The sequence below is a fragment of the Oncorhynchus gorbuscha genome, linkage group LG01, assembly GCF_021184085.1.
Source record: "Oncorhynchus gorbuscha isolate QuinsamMale2020 ecotype Even-year linkage group LG01, OgorEven_v1.0, whole genome shotgun sequence".
NCBI classification, from domain to species: Eukaryota; Metazoa; Chordata; class Actinopteri; order Salmoniformes; family Salmonidae; genus Oncorhynchus; species Oncorhynchus gorbuscha.
In genome coordinates this window covers 35,993,146-36,010,905 of record NC_060173.1, presented here as the reverse complement: position 1 = coordinate 36,010,905, position 17,760 = coordinate 35,993,146, and positions in this window count along the sequence as shown.

The window sequence follows — 17,760 nt, the reverse complement described above, 5'->3', positions numbered from 1 at the left end:
AACATTGGCACACACTATGCTCTTAAGGTTTTGATGGTTGCTAGGCAGCAGCAGTTACTACTATCCTCCTGCCAGTTCTAAACTTTGCAAGGCATGTCACTTCAACCATCTCTTCGCATATCCCACCACATACACTCTTTTCTTGACCACAACTGGATTGAGCCATAAAGAATTACTGTGAGAATAAATATCACTGAATGACAAAAATATTAGAATAGAGTAAGCTAATGCAATTGAAGGCATCAAATTGTTGCTTGGTGTCCATAAATCGATAATGTGACTAGAATTACATTGTAAACAACAGCCAACTTTCCGGGACAATCTATCTAATCTAATCTAACTAAAGTGTTCTATTTACAGTAGCTTTTACAGTGAGAAAAATACCATTCAATTGTTTGAGGATAGTGCACGACAACAAAACACTTATCACAGCATAATGTGCTTACATTCAGTAATCTTGCTCTGATTTGTCATCCTGAGGGTCCCAGAGATAAAATGTAGCAGTTTTTATTTATAAAATACATTTTTTTCATTCAAATGTAGGAACTGGGTTCTACAGTTTGACCCCACTGCTGTCTCTGACTCCACACCCACCCCAGCCGGCCATCTAGATGTGTGAAGGTTTGTGTCTTTTTTGTAGGGAAGCTAATGATCCATCATGTATGACTTTCCTGTGAGTGTGTAAATAAAATATATTACCATAGCATTTCTGTATGTTCTCTATAGTTATATACTTGAAAATGTATCAATTGACCAATTCGGCACATTTGGGCAAACTCGTGAAGGCCTCTGGCAACCTTGATACAAAATATTGTGTAGTGATGTAATTCTTCAATGGATAAGTCTAAAATGTTGCACACACACTGCTCCCATCTTGTGGACAACATTTGCATTACACCTAGAATCCTATATCACTGTATGGCCTTTCTCTTGCATTTCAAATATGATGCAAAAACATATAAATATATTTATATATGTATATGTAATTATATTTTACCAGATCTAATGTGTTATATTCTCCTACATTCATTTCACATTTCCAAACTTCAAAGTGTTTCCTTTCAAATAGTATCAAGAATATGCATATCCTTGCTTCAGGTCCTGAGCTATTTGCAGTTAGATTTGGGTATGTCATTTTAGGTGGAAAATTTTTAAAAAGGGTCTGATCCTTAAAAACGTGTTATGGCTGCAATCCCAATACCGGGATCGATATGACAACTACCAGTGAAAATAGAGGGTGCCAAATTCAAACCACAGAAATCTCATAATTACAATTCCTGAAACATACATGTGTCTTATATCATTTTAAAGGTAATCTTGTTGTTTATCCCACCAAAGTGTCCAATTTCAAATAGGCTTTTCAGTGAAAGCACTACAAACGATTATGTTAGGTCTCCACCAAACCACAATAAGCACAGCCATTTTCCAGCAAAATATAGCATTCACAAAAAGCAGAAATAAATATAAAATTAATCACTAACCTTGAATTATCTTCATCAGATGACACTCATAGGACTTCATGTTACACAATACGTGCATGTTTTGTTTGATAAAGTACATATTTATATAAAAAATCTGAGTTTACATTGGCTTATTAGATTCACTAGTTCCAAAAACATCAAGTGATTTTCATAGCCACATCGTTTCAACAGAAATACTCATCACAAATGTAACGTAAATTATACACATGGAATTATAGATATACCTCTCCTTAATGCAACCGCTGTGTCATATTTCAAAAAAATGTTTACGGAAAAAGCAACACATGCAATAATCTGACACGGCGCTCAGAACAGAAGCCAAATTAGCCACCATGTTGGAGTCAACAAAAAACAGAAAATACATGATAAATGTTTCCTTACCTTAGATGAACTTCATCAGAATGCAGTCCTAGGAATCCCAGGTCCACAATAAATGCTTTGTTCGAACATGTCCTTTATTTAAAATGATTTGTTCGAACATGTCCTTTATTTATGTCCAATTAGCTACTTTGGTTAGCACGTTTGGTAAACAATTCGAAAGTCACAAAGCGCGTCCACTATGTCGTGACGAAATGTCCAAAAGTTCCGTAACAGTCAGTAGAAACATTTCAAAAGATGTACTGAATCAATCTTTAGAATGTTTTTTACATATAACTTGAATAACGTTCCAACCGAAGAATTAGAACAGGGGTGTCAAAGTCAAATGGACGGAGGGCCAAATAAAAAATTTAGCTACAAGCCGAGGGCCGGACTGTTCGAATGTTCATTGAAAATTTTTTAAATGACGCATATAGTCTAGTGAACCTAATTGAACCTACTGAAAACCTAACAAATATATTCCAATATGATCAGATAAATAAAGCAATATTTTCTTATGGCTCTGTCAGTAATCTTTAATTTTCAACAGACACAAAAGACAAATTTCCTTTATATAAAAATCCCCATAACATGAACATTAAATGAAAGAAACCGGTATTCAAGGCACCATCAGTAGCCTATATTTTCTATTTTAGCAAAAGTGGGCTAAATTTACTTCAAAGAAAAAAACAATAATAGCAATTTTCTATCATCCACTCAACTGAAATATTTTAAAAATATAATTGGATTGAAATACAATAAAATAAAGTGCAAAAATCTATTAATCAAAAACAACACTTTGTTTAAGGAGAAGTAACATGCAGTGAAAACAAATATTAAACTTTAACTTTTAAACTTGAACTGAGTAAAAACTCTAAATATGTGATTGCACAGTAATGTTCACTTGTTTGAGGTTGAGGGTGATACTTGGTGGTGTCCCATCTTTTCCACAAGTTCATCAATGTTCGGGGTAAGGCTCTGAGCTGAGGAAATCCTCAGAATTGAGTGGAGGTGTTCAGCAGTAAGTCGACTTCTGTGTGATGTTTTGTTCAAGTTCATCAAAGAAAACAGTTGTTCACACAGGTATGTGCTGCCAAACATAGACAACGTTTGAGCAGCCTGGATGCGCAGCTGGGGCATTGTGTCGGGAGGAAACGGGCGAACTCCGCAGCACCCACTGCCGCATATTTTGCCCTCAGTGCATCATTGCATTGGAGGTCAATCAACTCCATTTGGAGGTTTGGTGGTGAGCTTTCCACGTCAACAGCAAATGGGTTACCGAGCAGTTCCAACCTGCTTTTTGTGCTTCAAAGTCAGCAAATCGGCGTCGAAAGTCAGCGGCAAGCATACCTATTTTATCAGCCAACTGTGCGCTCGGGAACGCACTGGTAGAGAGCTTCTCTTTCATGGTCTGGCAGCTGGGAAAGTGGCTCAAATTTTCTTTCCGCATCTGCGTCTCCCACAGAGTCAGTTTGGTTTTAAATGCCTTCACTGTACTGTACATATCAGAGATGACACGATCCCGACCCTGCAGCTGCAAGTTCATTGCATTCAGATGACTCGTAATGTCACACAGAAAAGCCATTTCACACAGAAACATTTCGTCTCGGAGTTGTGTTGTGTCTTTCCCTTTGCTGTCCAAGAACAGACAAATCTCCTCACGAAGCTCGAAACATCTTTGAAGCACCTTTCCCTGGCTTAGCCATCGCACCTCTGTGTGATAAGGCAAATCACCATGCTCCGTTTCTAACTCCGTCAGAAATGCCTTGAACTGGCGGTGATTCAAACCTTTGGCTCTGATAAAGTTAACTGTGCGCGTGATGATGCTCATTACATGCTCCATTTTCAAGGCTTTACCGCACAACGCTTCCTGGTGTATGATACAATGATAAGCTGTCAGCTCACCTGTCGCGTTTTCCTCTTGCATCTTTTCCCGTATCTTCGCCACCAGTCCGCTCCTGTGTCCACACATCGCAGGTGCTCCGTCGGTTGTCAAACCCACGAGTTTTTCCCAAGGCAGCTCCATCTCATTTACACATCTTGACACCTCTTCATACAAATCATGCCCCGTAGTTGTGCCATGCATAGGACGTAAAGCCAAAAACTCCTCTGTCACGCTTAGGCTGGAGTCCACTCCGCGGATGAAAATTGACAACTGGGCAATGTCAGAAATGTCGGTGCTCTCATCCACAGCCAAGGAATATGCAATGAAATCTTTTCCCTTTTTCACAAGCTGCTCTTTTAGATTGATGGACAACTGGTCTACTCTCTCGGCAATGGTGTTTCTGCTCAGACTCACATTTAAAAAGAGTTGCCTTTTTTCTGGGCAAACTTCGTCACAAACTTTAATCATGCAGTTTTTGATGAAATCCCCCTCCGTAAATGGCCGGGCTGATTTAGCGATCTCTTCTGCCAAAATAAAACTGGCCTTGACAGCAGCCTGGCCTTGTGATTTGGCTTTTTTGAACAGAGCCTGTCGAGATTTGAGGCCTCGTTTTAATTCCTCTGCCTTTTGTAGCCTTTGTTCCATGTCCATATTCTTGTTTTTGTCCGCGTGTTTCGTTTCATAATGTCGTCTCAGATTATACTCTTTCAGTACCGCCACACTTTCTCCACACAGAAGACACACAGGTTTTCCAGCTACCTCCGTGAACAAATACTCCGACTCCCACCTTGTTTGAAACCCCCGGTTCTCAGTGTCCACCTTCCGTTTTGCCATTTTTGATGGGTATCTGAAAGTTAATTTTACTGTGATGCTGACAACTGCTGTGCCAATAAATATTGAAATGAAGCAGCCTACTGCTCGGTGCGTCACCGTTGCATTGTGGGAAATGTAGTATTGGTGCGTGTAAAAGATCTGCGGGCTGCCGGCTTGCTGCGGTCTGCGGGCCGGTTCTAATAACAAATCAAGATCATCCCAGGGGCCGTAATAAACCTTCTCGCGGGCCGGATGTGGCCCGCGGGCCTTGACTCTGACATATGTGAATTAGAATGACTTCAGATGACCGGTGGAACGTAAGTCCTTCCCCTGTGAACGCGCTTGGTGAATGCATGGTCAACTCGTGGCAGTGGTGATTATTTCCTGTGTCATTCGACCCCCCCCCTTCACATTAGAGTCATCAGACAAAGTTATATTGACTGTTGCCATCTTGTGGAAGCTGTAGGAAGTGAAAACTCATCCATATCTCGCTGTAATTTCAATGAGAGCTTGGTTGAAAATCTGCCACCTCAGAAAAAAAACAGAAAGTGGAATTTCTCTGGTTTTAGCCTGCTATATGAGTTCTGTTATACTCACAGACATGATTCAAACAGTTTTAGAAACTTCGGAGTGTTTTCTATCCCATACTAATAATAATATGCAAATATTAGCAACTGTGACTGAGGAGCTGGCCGTTTACAATGGGCACCTTTTCATCCTAGCTACTCAATACTGCCCCAGCAGCCATAAAAAGTTAAGAGGTAATTGAAACTCCAATTGTTATAATACATATGAAGTAATAGCCTACCTGCGTGCATTCAACTATTTCAGCAACGTTCCGTACTGCTTTGAGACAAGAGTGGGGAACTCGTCTTGATAAATCAATGTCAGATTTTTATTTTCCATTATTCTCTGTTTGGATATTGGTTAGGCTACAATGTTCAGGTGCTGCCCATGATCATCTTGTCTAGTTCGCTCATTTGTTAGCACTGATCAGAATATTTTGTCAGCATGTTATGACAGTTGAACAAGTGGATTATATTGCTATTCACTCACAGTCGCTTGGTAGGCTAGGACTACTCCCGATCAAACTACTGTGACTCGTCTTAATCAATCAATGTGATTCTGTTTCACTGAATCTCCATCTGTATATTTGGTTAATTGTCTGGCTGGGCAAATAAGTGGCGGTGGTATAGCTCATCTATTAATTTGTGCATCTCTCTGATCAGAAACATTTAGCATGCAATAATGGAGCCTAAATCAAGTGTAGGCCTATTATTTTGATCAATCACGTAAAGACAACTCCATAAGCAACACTTGCTTCCTAACAAAGTGGAGTGAGGGTAGGAAAGAGATTAAACGTGGAAAAAAAAACATGGGCTTGTCTCGGGCCCTATTACAAAATATCACTTTTTATATGACAACGGTTCCACATAGCAAGTTATATGGGAAGAATATTATTAGCATTTTATTCTGTTATATGAAGCATAGGCTGCACAGACCGGTAATATAATTAAACTCAAAATATGTAATTGTATTATGTTGAAAATACATTTGATTAGTTTTAGGTTTTTTAGGACCTGCCTATAACAAATAATGGATCTTTGTGATAGTGTATATTCAATGGATTTATTCATATAGACACCCACATCGGCCCATGTCTGCTCCCACTCCTAAACTTCCGGGCATGTGCACGGGAGATAGAAAGGGCTTATCCTGGCAAGATTGTTGTAAAAATGGGACTGTATAAATTGGGCTCTGAACAACATTGCCTGATACATTTTTTTTAAAGGCAAGATACCTTTAAAGTCTTTTGTAAAGAGTATTAGGGTTTTTATTGTCAATGGAACTTTGACCATTTTTATAATAGCCTCCGTTAGCACCAACAAGTGATTGATTATGTTGAGATAATCACCATGCAGTACAATCATGAAAGAACTCATGGAGTTGTCTGGACGTAGCAGAGTAACACACTCTTGTAGAACCAGCTTAATATTTCTTCCAGGCCACATACAGGATCGAAAAGTATATGCAACCTAAGCCCATTCTCATTATTTCTTTACCCTCTTAGGTAGAGCTGATTGAGAGGCTACCGTAGTATTTGGCAGATGTAGGCAATTTCTTTTCATTTCCGAAAGGTGAGAATCCTGTAAAAAGCCCATCATAAGCAATCCCACCATTGCCTGACCATGTTCATTTTTACACACACTCTAATAGAGAGCAATTTACAGGAGCAATTCACGTTAAGTACATCGCCATTTCCCCGTTGTTGTCTTAGCTCTCCTGATCAACACCTGTGAATTGCTTTATGCCTCTCTCTAATGTCAACCTGCCTTGTCTACTGCTGTCTTGGCTAGTTTTTGTTTTATTTCACTGTAGAGCCCTCAGTCCCACTCAAAATGCCTTAGACAGCTCTTTCGTCCCACCCCATACACATGCGGAGATCTCACCTAGGTTAACTGATGCCTCCAGACAAAACCTCTCTCATTGTCACGCAACACATAGGTGTACCTCCACTGTACTCACATTCTACCATACCCTTGTCTGTACATTATGCCTTGAATCTATTCTACCACGCCCAGAAATCTGCTCCTTTTATTCTCTGTCCCCAACACACTAGATGACTAGTTCTTATAGCCTTTAGCCGTACCCTTATCATACTCCTCCTCTGTTCCTCTGGTGATGTAGAGGTTAACCCAGGCTTTGTAGCCCCTAGGTTCACTCCTATTCCCCAGGCACTGTCATTTGTTGAATGTTGTAACCGTAAAAGCCTTGGTTTCTTGCATGTTAACATCAGAAGCCTTCTCCCTACGTTTTTTTTCCACTGCTTTAGCACACTCCACCAACCCTGATGTCCTAGCCGTGTCTGAATCCTGGATTAGGAAGGCCACCAAAAATTATGACATTTCCATCCCCAACTACAACATTTTCTGCCAAGATATAATTGCCAAAGGGGGTGGAGTTGCAATCTACTGCAGATACAGCCTGCAGAGTTCTGTCATGATATCCAGGTCTGTGCCCAAACAGTTCAAGCTTCTACTTTTAAAAATCCACCATTCCAGAAATAAGTATCTCACTATTGCCACTTGTTATAGACCCTCCTTAGCCCCCAGCTGTGCCCTGGACACCATATGTGAATTTATCGCCCCCCCCCCATTTGTCTTCAGAGTTTGTACTGTTAGGCGACCTAAATTGGCATATGCTTAACACCCCGGCCATCTTACATTCTAAGCTAGATGACCTCAATCGCACACGAATTATCATGGAACATAGCAGGTACAACCCTAAATCCGTAAAACATGGGGACCCTCATAGATATCATCTTGACCAACCTGCCCTCTAAATACACCTCTGCTCTCTTCAACAAGGATATCAGCAATCACTGCCTCACATTGCCTGCGTCCGTAATGGGTCCTCGGTCAAATAACCACCACTCATCACTGTCAAACGCTCCCTAAAACACTTCAGCGAGCAGGCCTTTCTAATCAACCTGGACCTGGTATCCAGAAAGGATTCTCACCTCATTCTGTCAGTAGAGGATGCCTGGTTATTCGTTAAAAGTGCTTTCCTCACCATCTTAAATAAGCATGCTCCATTCAAAAAATGTAGAACTAAGAAGAGATATAGCCCTTGTTTCACTCCAGACCGGACTGGCCTTGACCAGCACAACAACATCCTGTGGCGTACTGCATTAGCATCGAATAGTCACTGACTGACTGACTATCCTACCGATCCTTGCCTTCGGCGATGTCATTGACAAAATAGCTTCCAACCGTCTACTCAGCAAATTGGATGGAGTCTTATCACAGTGCAATTAGTTTTGTCACCAAAGCCTCATATACTACATTTACATTACATTTAAGTCATTTAGCAGACGCTCTTATCCAGAGCGACTTACAAATTGGTGCATTTACCTTAAGACATCCAGTGGAACAGTCACTTTACAATAGTGCATCTAAATCTTAAAGGGGGGGGGGGTGAGAGGGATTACTTATCCTATCCTAGGTATTCCTTAAAGAGGTGGGGTTTCAGGTGTCTCCGGAAGGTGGTGATTGACTCCGCTGTCCTGGCGTCGTGAGGGAGTTTGTTCCACCATTGGGGGGCCAGAGCAGCGAACAGTTTTGACTGGGCTGAGCGGGAGTTGTACTTCCTCAGTGGTAGGGAGGCGAGCAGGCCAGAGGTGGATGAACGCAGTGCCCTTGTTTGGGTGTAGGGCCTGATCAGAGCCTGGAGGTACTGAGGTGCTGTTCCCCTCACAGCTCCGTAGGCAAGCACCATGGTCTTGTAGCGGATGCGAGCTTCAACTGGAAGCCAGTGGAGAGAGCGGAGGAGCGGGGTGACGTGAGAGAACTTGGGAAGGTTGAACACCAGACGGGCTGCGGCGTTCTCGATGAGTTGTAGGGGTTTAATGGCACAGGCAGGGAGCCCAGCCAACAGCGAGTTGCAGTAATCCAGACGGGAGATGACAAGTGCCTGGATTAGGACCTGCGCCGCTTCCTGTGTGAGGCAGGGTCGTACTCTGCGGATGTTGTAGAGCATGAACCTGCAGGAACGGGCCACCGCCTTGATGTTAGTTGAGAACGACAGGGTGTTGTCCAGGATCACGCCAAGGTTCTTAGCGCTCTGGGAGGAGGACACAATGGAGTTGTCAACCGTGATGGCTACTACCCACCACTGAGACCTGTATGCTCTCGCTGGCTGGGCAACGCTTCATATTTGTCACCAAACCCACTGGCTCCAGGTCATCTATAAGTCTTTGCTTGGTAAAGCCCCGCCTTATCTCAGCTCACTGGTCACCATAGCATTGCCCACCCGTAGTATGCACTCCAGCAGGTATATTTCACTGGTCACCCCAAAAGCCAACTCCTCCTTTAGCCGCCTTTCCTTCCAGTTCTCAGCTGCCAATGACTGGAACGAATTTCAAAAATCACTGAAGCTGGAGACTTATATCTCCCTCACTAACTTTAAGCATCAGCTGTTAGAGCAGCTTACTGATCATTGCACCTGTACATAGTCCATCTGTAAAGACCCACCCAACTACTCCATCCACATATTTGTTTTGTTTTTTGCTCCTTTGCATCCCAGTATCGCTACTTGGACAGTCATCTTCTGCACATCTATCACTCCTGTGTTTAATTGCTAAGTTGTAATTATTTCACCACTATGGCCTGTTTATTGCCTTACCTCCCTAATCTTACTTCATTTGCACACACTATATATAGACTTTTCTATTGTGTTATTGACTGTGTGTTTGTTTATTCCATGTACAACTCTGTGTTGTTTGTGTCGCACTGCTTTGCTTTATCTTGGCCAGGTCACAGTTGTAAATGAGAACTTGTTCTCAACTGGTCTACCAGGTTATATAAAGGTGAAATAAAATAAGTGAATTAAAACGTGCCTTGATTGTGGGCACATTGAATGTATTTCACCTATTCGGTTCAGGGATTCAAACCAGCAACCTTTCGGTTACTGGCCCAACTCTTAACCTCCAAGTTACCTGCCGCCCTATGTTCAGATTTACAGAGCATGTCCAGTGGGCATTAGTATGGCTACGCACTAAACACTAATTTCAAAGGCTCAGAGGAATATATTATTATATATATTATTATTTTCCATCAGAGGAATATGATCAGAGGAATATATTATTAAATATATTATTATTTTCCATCAGAGGAATATAATCAGAGGAATATATTATTATATATATTATTATTTTCCATCAGAGGAATATATTATATTTATGTCAATGAGGATTTCTCTTTGTTATCTTGTTTATTGAAATGAAATATAAACTTTAATTAATTCAATTCTGTAATCAAATGATTCATAAAGGGATTAACTATTTTAAGATTGACACTCAATGCCTTTCTCTATATCAGTCTCATTATTATATCAGATATAATATGTCTTGTTATTCATGGTTTGCTGCAGATTTTGAGGGTTACCCTGAAGGTGACTCAAACACACGAGGTCACTGGGTGTTGTGCTGACAGTAATGTAAACCTATTCGTCTGTGTGTTTCTCGTAGAACTGAAAAGACAGACAGAGGAGGCACATGTCATGTTTCTCAGTAGGCCTCTGGCCACTCTGAATTGCTATGAGCTCATTTACCCCTGCAGCCTAAAATAAGGGGTTACAAATCCGTGTGAAATTAATTTATTGTCTAAGACCAAGCAGTGTCTGTGCACGCTAATGTGGTAGTCTGCCACTCCCCCAAGACAGCCACACAAACAATGGGGATTGATATTAGTTAGCTCTCCAAAGGTGATATTGATACACCAAAATAGTAGGTTTGAGGTGGCATCCCACTGTGCACAACCTGGTTGAATCAATGTTGTTTCAATGTAATTCGTCAACTTAATGTGACGTGGAATCTACGAGGAAAATACATTGAATTTGAAGTCATCCACGTAATATGTTTTTAGGATGAAATTTCAATCACAGGATTATGGCATTATGGTAAACAAATTCCAACATAGACAAACCTGTTGAATATAAAATGTTTAATTTGTAAGTTTTTAAAACTTCAGATCTTCAACATTATATCCACTATCAGAAAATATATATATAGGATAGACAGCACCTCCTAATGGAGAACGTATCTATAGCTACACTTTGATTTCCCATCCAGGTTTTTAACTAAGCCCAGACCTACTTAGCTATAACACTTGTCCCAGACTATTACCAATATGCTATCGTGAGAAGGGTTATTGAGGGATCTCCACTAAAAATGAAATAGATTCACTGTGCTATCGAAGTCATTCCAGGTTCAGTTTATCAGAGCAAAGTAAATGTAACCATACTTTATCACTCATATATTCTCAATGATGCTATTTAGTCCTATATTGCATTTGAAAAATCATTAACAGCTATTGTTTCAATTCAACCAGTGACGGCCACTGATTGGCTGAATAACCAGGACGTAAAGTGGTTGGAGTTGTCAACAAAGCAGAACTATGATGCCAAGTTTTCAAACTACCAGTAGTTTCTAAGAGAAAATATATAAAGCAATCAGTACATTTGAACAACAGCATAAATACCCCTATTTCGCTTTTGCATTTCAAAATATGAATGACTGCTGCACATGCTGCCACAGTTTTGAACAAATTGGATTACACAATTTAGAACGAACAGCCAGCTCACGTCAAGAACAAACGAGGGTACTTGGGAGAATGCAACAATCATGCAGTTGCATTAAGTAAAAATGCATCATCTAACTGAGGATAGCTAAAATAATGACACAAAGCATGATGCCCTAGCCAGTTAACTTTCATTCTGAAATAACTTCAAATTTCCAAGTTAGTCCGATATTAGTTTTGAAACACTTGAAATTGGCATGAGAGCTAACTAGCTAGCAAGTTGCCAGCTCGCTACAATATACAGTGCCTTGCGAAAGTATTCGGCCCCCTTGAACTTTGCGACCTTTTGCCACATTTCAGGCTTCAAACATAAAGATATAGAACTGTATTTTTTTGTGAAGAATCAACACCAAGTGGGACATAATCATGAAGTGGAACGACATTTATTGGATATTTCAAACTTTTTTAACAAATCAAAAACTGAAAAATTGGGCGTGATAAATTATTCAGCCCCCTTACCTGTTGAGGTTCAGTGTTCCCATTTGGGAACTCCTCCCCCCCCCACGTTCAGCTGGAACGTGGCGCATGGAACGCAAAAAAATATTATTAAAAATATTTTACCTCCACACATTAACAAGTCCAATAGCTCAAATGAAAGATAAGCACCTTGTTTATCTACCCAGCAAGTCAGATTTCTAAAATGTTTTACGGCGAAAACATAGCACATATTTATGTCAAACCACAACCGAAGACACAGCTAATTTGCATAGCCAAGTTGAACAGAATATGCAATCAACAAACGCAGGATTAGCCTGTTAGAGACACCAGTTCCCATTTGGACACGCGCCCCCACCCCCCCAGCTGGAATGTGGCGCAGGGAACGCAAGAAATATTCCTAAAAATATTTAACCTCCACACATTAACAAGTAAAATGGCTCAAATGAAAGATAAACAAGTTGTTTATCTACCCAGCAAGTCAGATTTCTAAAATGTTTTACAGCGAAAACATAGCACATATTTATGTCAAACCACCACCGAAGACACAGCTCATTTGCATAGCCAAGTAGGAAAAAATATGCAATCAACAAACGCAGGATTAAAAGAAAAATCATTTCACTAACCTTTTGAAATCTTCATCAGATGACAGTAATATAACATGTTACACAGTACATTCATTTTTTTTCAATAATATGCTATATATATCCATAAATCTCTGTTTACAATGATGCATCGTTCAAAAAATGCTACTCAAATGTCCTGAGAAATGACGATAGCCCCGGCAGATAACGTTAGCTAACAAGGAATACACATCATAAACTTTGACTAAATATGCATGTTTTACATATGTATAGCAAGATACACTTCTTCTAAATGCAATTGCATTGTTACATTTAATTTTAACATTACATTTTGCATTCACTAGACTATAATATGGAGTCGGCGCTCCCACAGTAGCATCATGACTCCTTTATCTTGGAGTCGACAGAAACCCAAAATGAATACATTAAATATTCCCTTACCTTTGTTGTTCTTCCATCAAACTACCTGGAAGGGATTATACTTACCAAACCAGCATTTAGTTTTCAAGTCTACGTCTTTCGGTTCTCAAAATACCCACATTTCGGTCGAAATTTACGCAAAATTGATGTAGTTGCGCACCAAAACGTTGAAATTATATATTATATGTCTAGTTAACTTGTCAAACTAACTTCATAATCAAGCTTTAACATGTTATAAAGGTGTACAGCAATTTTGAGAACAAACAGAAACACAGGCACCGTTCAATCGATCTTGGGAAGAAAGAGAGCACTTTACCACTTCGCACAGAAAAGTGACAGCTGTTTTTGATTGACTGGGAGCATACCGCGTGCTCAAACTCTCGCGAGCGGGCGATTCTCACAATGACAAGCCCCATTGAAAGCTGAGATCACGCTGAACACGTGGAGACTGTTCTGGGAGCGGTAACTGTTTGTGGAGGGTGTCTGTGATGACGTCAAAGGTGGCATAAGATTTCTGATGAGAAGAGATAGTTTGGGAGAATGCATATTTTGAGAGTTCTGCTTTACACAGAGACACAATTTAAACGGTTTTAAAAGCTTTAGAGTGTTTTCTATTCAATAATATTTTTTATTTGCATATATTAGCAACTTCTGACAAAAAATAATTATGTTTATCATGGGCACGCAATTACTCCAGCGGGGGCAGTAGACAACCCTATCCCTAAGAGGTTAAAAGAAAAATAATTCACTAACCTTTTGAAATCTTCATCAGATGACAGTAATATAACATGTTACACAGTACATTTGTTTTTTTCAATAATATGCTATATATATCCATAAATCTCTGTTTACAATGACGCATTGTTCAAAAAATGCTACTCAAATGTCCTGAGAAATGACGATAGCTCCGGCAGATAACGTCAGATAACAAGCAATACACATCATAAACTTTTACTAAATATGCATGTTCTACATATATATAGAAAGATACACTTCTTCTAAATGCAATCGCTGTGTTACATTTATTTTTAACGTTAGAGAATTCGTTCACTAGGCTATAATATGAGTCTGCGCTCAGAAATTAGCATTATGGCTCCTCTATCTTGGAGTCCACAGAAACCCAAATTTATCACATAAATATTCCCTTACCTTTGCTGTTCTTCCATCAGAAGACCTGGAAGGAATTATACTTACCAAAAACAGCGTTTAGTTTTGAAGTCTGCGTCTTTCGGTTATCAAACACGACATATTTCGGTTGAAATGCAGCCAAAAGTCAAGTGGATGCGCACCAAAACGTTGAAATTACATATTATATGTCGACTAAACTTGTCAAACTATGTTCAGAATCAAGCTTTAGCATGTTATAAAGGTGCACAACAATCCTGAGGACGAACAGAAACACACGCATCGTTAAATCAATCTTGGAAAAAATACATCACCCAAGCAGAGCGCGCATGAGAGTAACCTGTTTTTCGCGTGACCGAAAGTTTTCGGCCCGTCAAAACTCTCGTGAGCGCGCAATTCTCACAATGAGAAGCCCCATTGAAAGCAGACATCGCGCTGAAGACATACAAACTGTTCCCAGGTCTGTAGGTGCTTGGGAAGGGTGGAGGCAATGGCGTCAAAGTTGGGCCAACTTTTATGATGACAAGAGAGTTTGGGAGAATGACTGCCCTGAGAGTTCTGCTTTACATACAGACATAATTTAAACGGTTTTAGAAGCTTTAGAGTTTTCTATTCAATAATATTTTTTATATGCATATATTAGCAATTTTTTTTCTGTTTACTATGGGCACGCAATTGCTCCAAAGGGTGCAGTAGACAGCCCTATCTTTAACAGGTTTTAAGTTAATACTTTGTAGTGCCACCTTTTGCTGCGATTACAGCTGTAAGTCACTTGGGGTATGTCTATCAGTTTTGCACATCGAGAGACTGACATTTTTTCCCATTCCTCCTTGCAAAACAGCTCGAGCTCAGTGAGGTTGGAGGGAGAGCATTTGTGAACAGCAGTTTTCAGTTCATTCCACAGATTCTCGATTGGATTCAGGTCTGGACTTTGACTTGGCCATTCTAACACCTGGATATGTTTATTTTTGAACCATTCCATTGTAGATTTTGCTTTATGTTTTGGATCATTGGCTTGTTGGAAGACAAATCTCCGTCCCAGTCTCAGGTCTTTTGCAGACTCCATCAGGTTTTCTTCCAGAATGGTCCTGTATTTGGCTCCATCCATCTTCCCATCAATTTTAACTATCTTCCCTGTCCCTGCTGAAGAAAAGCAAGCCCAAACCATGATGCTGCCACCACCATGTTTGACAGTGGGGATGGTGTGTTCAGGGTGATGGGCTGTGTTGCTTTTACGCCAAACATAACGTTTTGCATTGTTGCCAAAAAGTTACATTTTGGTTTCATCTGACCAGAGCACCTTCTTCCACATGTTTGGTGTGTCTCCCAGGTGGCTTGTGGCAAAATTTAAACAACACTTTTTATGGATATCTTTAAGAAATGGCTTTCTTCTTGCCACTCTTCCATAACAACTGATTGTTGTCCTATGAACAGAGTCTCCCACCTCAGCTGTAGATCTCTGCAGTTCATCCAGAGTGATCATGGGCCTCTTGGCTGCATCTCTGATCAGTCTTCTCCTTGTATGAGCTGAAAGTTTAGAGGGACGGCCAGGTCTTGGTAGATTTGCAGTGGTCTGATACTCCTTCCATTTCAATATTATCACTTGCACAGTGCTCCTTGGGATGTTTAAAGCTTGGGAAATCTTTTTGTATCCAAATCCGGCTTTAAACTTCTTCACAACAGTATCTCGGACCTGTCTGGTGTGTTCCTTGTTCTTCATGATGCTCTCTGCGCTTTTAACGGACCTCTGAGACTATCACAGTGCAGGTGCATTTATACGGAGACTTGATTACACACAGGTGGATTGTATTTATCATCATTAGTAATTTAGGTCAACATTGGATCATTCAGAGATCCTCACTGAACTTCTGGAGAGAGTTTGCTGCACTGAAAGTAAAGGGGCTGAATAAGGGGCTGAATTGCACGCTCAATTTTTCAGTTTTTGATTTGTTAAAGTTTGAAATATCCAATAAATGTCGTTCCACTTCATGATTGTGTCCCACTTGTTGATTCTTCACAAAAAATACAGTTGTATATCTTTATGTTTGAAGCCTGAAATGTGGCAAAAGGTCGCAAAGTTCAAGGGGGCCGAATACTTTCGCAAGGCACTGTATCTAGCTGCTTATCAAAGGTAGATAACTGGTTAATTTGACCCCAAAAAATCTACCAAACTATATCTAAGCGTTTCTCCAAATTACTGAATATGGCTAATTAGTTTCATCATACTTTGTGTACAGCATAACACCAAGTGTTTTCATCCACACAACATGTTGCCCTGTCGCCTACAGTAGAACCTGAGGAACAACACTTAGGGGAATCCAATTGGCCATGCTGTTTTGTCCTACTAGATCCGCGATGAGACAGTTCTAGCTAGTGTATCCCTCTGTCATTCAACTCTTGTTGTATGTAGTTGACCGGTTAAATCAGGTCCCAGGCTCCCATGACTATTATGATTATTTATTGAAAAGTTGATTACATTTTGATTTAGCGCCATCTGTACGTGATAGAGCAGATCTAGTCTCACGTGTGGAAGTAAACCATCTGGCACGGGAGACTCAGATTGGGAAGGAGACTAGAGCAGACCCAAAAGTTCTGACTGATTGGACGCACATTTGAGCGACCAAGGACGCTCCATTTACTTATAATTTATGCTATGAAATCCTGCGATTTCATTTGGGCAGTTCCCCATCACAGCAAATAGCTGGAAAAACAATCCAACCAATGTTCACATTTACAAATGTGCTGTACTTTGAGCATTTAAAACATACTCCATTAAATTATCTAATTAAAAAAATGTACATATATATATTTTTTTTACCAATCACAAGTGGGGCGCCACCCTTAACACACAAATGGGCAGGCCGCTGCTGAATTCAACCCAACTAAAAATAGACAATACCATAGAGCCCCAAAGTGGAGGTGTCATAATACTCATAAAACCTAGCGGTCCAACAGGTAAATGGTTCCAATGGTTTTTCCACCATACATTTTTCCCATAGGGGATTTTAGAAACAATTAAAATATGTGCTCTGATTTGTGTAAGCTTACCCTGGTGTGATGTTTTCATAACCATGTAAATCTCTCTCAGAAAAGGTGACAACCAAAAATATTACTTGAAGAATAGAACTGAATTAAAGTGTATTTAAAGTTTGATTTAATGGTCCTATTCTTTAACGTAGATGTTTGGATGAGCTGGAGATATCAATTATTAATTTGTAGACAAATTGGAATTAAAGCCAGACTAAGTCAGTGGAACAAATGGAACTATCCAAGTGGAAGATAAATCTCCTTCAAATGTTGATATTTCATTATTTCATTGTGTTGTCAACCAAACACAATTCAATATCACTTTTGAAATACAATAAATAGCCTTTTAACTTGTCGACAAGTTAACAAATTATGTTTGATTCACGTCTCCAACACAACCAAAAATAAAAGTTGAAGAATGGGAGAAATCCAGTAGCTCAGACAGAACTATCCAAGCAGTAGATACATCTCTTTTAAATGTTGATATTTGGTTG